This window comes from Pogoniulus pusillus, chromosome 19, assembly GCF_015220805.1.
Source record: "Pogoniulus pusillus isolate bPogPus1 chromosome 19, bPogPus1.pri, whole genome shotgun sequence".
Lineage (NCBI taxonomy): Eukaryota > Metazoa > Chordata > Aves > Piciformes > Lybiidae > Pogoniulus > Pogoniulus pusillus.
This window is the reverse complement of record NC_087282.1, coordinates 13,740,188-13,746,249: the sequence shown is the minus strand read 5'-3', so window position 1 is coordinate 13,746,249 and position 6,062 is coordinate 13,740,188. Positions and strand designations below refer to the sequence as shown.

Below are 6,062 nucleotides of genomic sequence, written 5' to 3'. Positions count from 1 at the left end.
AGTCTGGTGCTAAACCATGTGCTTCAGCACCACATCTCTGTGCCTTTTAACCATTTACCTGGGGAGCATGTTCTGGTGTTTGAGAACCCTTTAGGTGAAGCAGTTTCTTCTAATATCCAACCTAATCCTCCCTTGGGGCAACTTGAGGCCATTTTACTTGCTACTGAGGACACCAGCACCCACCTGGCTCCACCCTCCCTTCAGGGAGTTCTAGAAAGTGAGAAGGTCTCCCCTGAGCCTCCTTTTCTCCAGAGTAAACAAACTCAGTTCTCTCAACCACTTCTGAGAAGACTTCAGCTCTAGACCCTTCACCACCTTTATTGCCCTTCTCTGAACACACTCTAGCACTTCAGAGTCTTTCCTATATTGAGAGCCCCAAAACTCAACCCAGTACTCAAGGTGCAGCCTCACCAGTATGGGGAACAGTCACTTCCCTGGTCCAGGCCAGGCTGCTGTTGGCTGTCTTGGCCTCCTTGGCACCCACTGGCTTATATTCTGCTGCTGACACTCTCAGGTCCTTTTCCACCAGGCAGTTTCCAGCCACTGCCCTAAGCCTGGAACTTTCATGGGGTTGTGACTTAAGTGCTGGACCTGGCACTTGGTCTTGTTGAACCTTATGCCCTTGGCTTTGGCCCATTGGTCCAGCCTGTACAGCTGCCTCTGTGAAGGCTCTTTGCCTTCAGTTTTTTTTACTGTTTCAGAAGATTGTCCTATGGTAGCAAGCAGGCAGCGTTTCTGAAACATGGAGGGCACCCTCACTTCTTGTGATGCTCGCATTGTTTTCTCAGCCAGTCATTTGGAGTTTGAGAGGGTCAATGTTGCTTTTTATGGACCTGTGCTGCCCATTAGCTTATTTCAGTGAAAGCCCTGATTCTTTAGCACTGCTGGAACATAGGTTACTAACCCAAAGCTGTATCTAAACACGTTTATATCAACCATTTTCTGCCTGAGTTTCTGTATTGTACAAACTGAGATGTGAGTAGCGCTGCCATCAGGTAGAAGAACCTGTATTTTCAATCTCTTCTCAGTCTGTGTGAGTCTTATTGAAAGATTACCAGATGAAATGCCAGTATTCTGGGGGACATGGTGTGTTTTGCTGTAGTTACCCAAAATCTTTCCTGTGTTTAACCCGAAGGCTGACTAATTTTTTGAAGGAGATATTCTCACTATCATTTGTGGAATATGGGTGAGTTCCTGAAAATTCCTAAATGTCCTCCTTGAGCACTCCACTAACTTCAGCTTTCTGCAGGACTGGGCTTACAGTTTATTCCTGACAACCCAGATAATTGCTTGTTGAGACTCTACTTGTAAGTGATACTCTGTGGAACAACCACTTGCTTTGCTTCTGAGGATCATCACAAATTTCCTTCTCTTCAAGCTGAGTTTATTACTTTATGGTTTTCCACTGCAAGTGAGATTTGTACTGTGCAACTGTGTCCAATCGTGTAAGAGCTCAAAGCCTTTGGTGTAAAATATTTCCTGAGTGCTTAATACACCAGATAAAATCAGTTGAAAGCAGCTATCTAAATAGTTTTGTAGCAAATACTAATTTTGTTGAAGAGGGTTCATGTACGTGCTTAATTTTGTTCCTTTGTTCATATTTTCATTGCCTTTCTCCAGCTTATTGTACTTCTGTTGATGCCATCCACTTCTCTTTTTGGATCCATATATTCCTAATGGCTCTTGGGAAATTAATTGAAAGCAAAATCCTTGATCATAGTTCTAGGAACTTGATAATTAGAGATTTGTTCCTTCTGACATAATATGGCTAGACAGGTACATTTTCATTTGGGAACCTTGGATTCAGATCTTGAATTCATTATACTGGTCAGTAAAATACTTTCTTTTAGTGCCATAAGGTTTTGCCATTATTGAAAGAGAAGAAAAAATAGGTGGAAAAAAGCAGGTGAGGAGACTAGAAAAAGAAGGCTGTGACATTTTCTTCTTAAAGAATTTATAAACACTGGTATGAATCTTAGCCAACATGAGGAATGTGAAGTATTAGAGACGCTCCTTCTCTATCAAAGTTCCTTTTTTTTCCTCATATAAGTAGTCTATATTTGATTTTTAAATCCTCTGTCCTGAAGGTAGCAAAGACTTGGAACCATTCAGTCTGAGGAATCTCTGTGGAGCTCATTTTTACAAAGAAATGTGCAGTCTGATTTTTCTAAACAAAGAGTGTCAGATCAACTGCCAAGTCATGGAACAGTCTGAGGTTTAGTGATCGTTCCTTTTGTATCTTTGTGAACGTAGGTGCTACTTTGGAAAAATGAGTGAAAATTGCTACAGATTGGTGTTGTCCCTTCAGTCATGGGCTCTATGATTATATATTATACTGCAGTGATGCTGGGAGACTTGGGTTCCCATGTACTGGGCAGGCAGGGGGTGTTCCTGGTTTTTAAAATGGAGACTTCACATTTGCTTGCTTCAGCCCTCCCTGAGGAGGAGGTGAATATGCTGCTGAAGTCCCCCAGAGGTGCAGGTTTTGGTGACTGCTGTTCTTAAAGCAAACTGATCCCCCTGTGTTCTTCACATGCCAATATCCTATCAAATTAACCTAACTAGATGGATTAACCTACAGATGTGGAACATGATTTCTGAGGGCATGTGAATTAATTGGGTGGGGGGGCTTGTTTGTGTGCACTAATCCTAAAATCATGCTGAGAGAAACAATATTATAACTTATCATAGAATCATAAAACTATTTTGGTTGGAAAAGACCTTTAATACTGAGTTCAATCATGATCAAACTCTGTCAAGTCTGGTGCCAAAGCATGTCCCTCAGCACCACATCGCTGTGTCTTTTAAACACCTCCAGGGATGCTGATTATGTTCTTTTGTGTCCTTCCGGTGGGTGTGCTCATGTCTGATTTTGATTTGAGCAAGTGAATGATTTGATAGCCATTAGCAAGCCTTTGACCTACTGTGTTCCCCGTTTCCCTTTCCAACTTTGACACTCTGGATAATTTAAGTAGCAGTTACACTTGAGTTGTAACTCAATTCCTGGTTTTGTTCCTTTAACAGAAATTAATACTGAAAGGTATTGTAGTGATGGAGGGCTTAAAATAACCACCAAGCTATTTGTCTATTTAATATAATTTTTTTTTCCAAGATGATGTTTTAATGACTGGGATAACACAGTAGGGTGAACTGTGCTTCACAAGTTCAGCACTGGCCTTCAGACTCTTCAAATTTCAGGCTGAGTGATACCACTAAAAGACTGTGAAATGGAGAGCTACCCTGCTCCCCCTCCCTATTCCCTTCACAAAATAAAATGTGGAGGGGGGGAAACAATGCTACTCTGACTTATTTATCTTTATCTAGTTCCTCTGTCAGTAAGGGAATGAAGCGAAAAATTCAGAACAAAGTAACTTAAAAAATCAAAGGATTAAAACCCCCATGTATGTGATCCTGATGAATTGGATGATTCAGAAGATGTTAACCAGAGCAACAGCTGTAATGGAAGGAGAGCCTGTAACAAACAGGTTTTCTGATTTATCGGGGTAATCAAGCATAGAAGTGGGCAGGCACTGGGTGGTACAGAATGCCAGCTTTTTTTTGTGTGTGTGTGCGCTGCCTGAGAGATATATTTGAACCTCTAGGGAAGAATTGCCCCCTCCCCCTTAATTCCCCAGAAGATTTTTTTTTTCTTCTCCTGAAATGAAAGCAGAGAACAAGCATTTCCCTGCATCTCCTTTTAACACTTCCTAAGTTTAAAATGTCTGCTACTTGTTTATTGCTGTGGGTACTGTAAACTACCCCCAACATGAGACTAATCCTGCTTTTGAAGGACTCCATTCCCTAACATAAGGGCAGATAATTGAAGTGGAACAGTCAGATACACATCTAGAGATGTTGGGCTGCCTAAAGACATGCAGCAGATGGCTTTCAGTGTGGTGTAATTTGGTGGCAATTAAGTCTTTGGACTGAAGACTTTTTAAGAAACAAACCACCCTACAATAAGTTTTAAACACGTTTCTAATGCTGTTTCCTTTGCCTGATAGTGCAGTGTCCTAAATACTACCTTCAGGGTGTAAAATCAGTGGGGACATGATGCACACCAACTTTAATGCGACTAAACTTTGTTCGTGTTCCTATAGATCACAGTGGGTGTTGCATGCCCTGCAGTACAGGCTTTGTAGTGATACTCCCTGAAATGCCTCAGGCAGTGTATTAGTTAAAAAAAAGAGTAAGTTTGATAGTTATCAGTCTGTGAGGTTTCTCGGGCAGAGCTGTTTTCTTCTTCAGATCAAATCTCTGGAGAGCTGTCCTGTGTAGCCTTGACTGGGCATTTTGAGCTTACAGATGTCTGGTTACATCACCGATTTCTTCCTCTTTATTACTTCAGGATATTTTCCAAGCTCCCTGCAAGCAGCATGAAATCCTCATCTCAGTTTCCATTGAAGAGGTCTGAGTTCTATTCACATAGCACCTTGCAAAGCTGCCCTTGTGTCACACCAGCCATAAGTAATCGATGTATATAAATTCCAGCCACGTGTAACTGTAAGGAAGAAAGCCTTCAGTTACATAGAATCACAGAATTATTTTGGTTGGAAAAGACCTTTAAGATCAAGTCCAACCATTCTCTAACTCTACCAAGTCTGGTGCTAAACCGTGCCTCCCAGCACCACATCTCTGCAGATTTTTGAGCAGCTCCAGGCATGAGGATTCAACCACCTCCCTGGGGAGCCTGCTTTAGTGTTTGAGAATCCTTTTAGTGAAGAATTTTCTTCTAATATCCAACCTGAATCTCCCCTCAAACTTTTGTTTTCACCATTACTGGGTTTTTTCTTTAGTCTTTTGATCTTTCTCAGTAGCACTTTTGTCTGTTGTATGTTTGTTAAGAAAATAATTCTTTGCTTGTTGCAAGAAGAAAGAAGTTCACTGCACACATGGGATAATATTTGTTTGATTTCCTGATCTCCTGAAGCCAGAGTATGAAAATGTTGATATAGCCTCTTGGGATGGTTATCCCAAGGAAGCAGTCATTTCTACTGTGTGTCTACGGAAATGCCCAGTTTTACTTAAATATAAAAATTATCATTGTCATTTTAGTATTACAGGCCTCTTAGAGTGGGGTTTAATGGTGGTGTTCTTTCTTGTTGATTTTAACATGGTGCACATTGCTGTGGTCAATAATTTCTCTGCAAGTGTTCTGACAAAGCTCTTACCAACTTCTGAGTTTGCTGAGTGAATTGAGTGCTGTTTCTCTTCTTCAGTTGGATGCAAGTTCAAAACCATTGCCTATTGTTAGCTTTTGCTGTTTGGTATTTCTGCTGCTGGATTTGCTGCAGTTATAGGAGTGAGATGATTTTTTCTGTTACTCGGGCGGTACTTGACAGCCCCATCACAGGCTGAGAAGCCATTCCATTAGCTGAATCCAGTATCTGCTTCAATGAGAAACCTCTCAAAAATAATATTGGAATAAAAACCAAATGAAGAAACCAGGCTGCCTTCAGTGCCTTCAGGGGGAGCAAATGTGGGCTTCAGTAAATATTTCCCCTGAGTTTGTGATTTCATAGCAGAGCAACTGCCTGCAGAACCACCTGTTTGCCAGCTTTTACCAGCCCCAAGCTGCTCCTTTCTCCCCTGAGCCTTCTTAGAATTTTCCTGCTTGGACCCCCCCCCAAGTCAATGCCCCTGAGACTTACTGTGCTTACCTGCCTGGTCACAGCTGCTGTATCCCTCTTCCCTCCCATGCTGATGTTAGCACCAGTTCTTTCCATCTCACTGGCCACTCTGGTCAGCTGAGCCCACCTCTTTGTTCACCTTTCCCCGCAGACAGCCTTTCCGTATCTTTGAGGGCATTGCTCTGGTAGCAATTTAGCAATTAGCTCTGGTAGCAATTTAAGAAAACCTGGAGGCCAGCTGGGACTTCCAAGGAAGAAAAATAAGATGTGTCTGAGAGAAAACAGGTGCACCACAGCCCTGGCTTTGGTGAGCTCTAACAATACATCTGATGGAGCAGCAAAAGTATTTTGGGTAACTTTAAGAAAAGCTGTCTTCTGCACTACATTATCATTAGTAATGGCACATTCCTGGTTTCAGTGAGTCTATCAAGG

The 6,062-nt window shown here is 41.9% G+C and overlaps 1 long non-coding RNA gene across 1 annotated transcript; it reads right to left on the bottom strand.

The window, feature by feature from the left end:
* Positions 1–2,704: 2,704 nt before the first annotated feature.
* Positions 2,705–5,737, bottom strand: LOC135183690 (uncharacterized). Its single transcript, XR_010305655.1, has 2 exons — positions 5,661–5,737; positions 2,705–4,501 (listed from the first exon to the last, which is right to left on the bottom strand). It is a non-coding gene; the product is annotated as an uncharacterized LOC135183690 (long non-coding RNA).
* Positions 5,738–6,062: the final 325 nt, after the last annotated feature.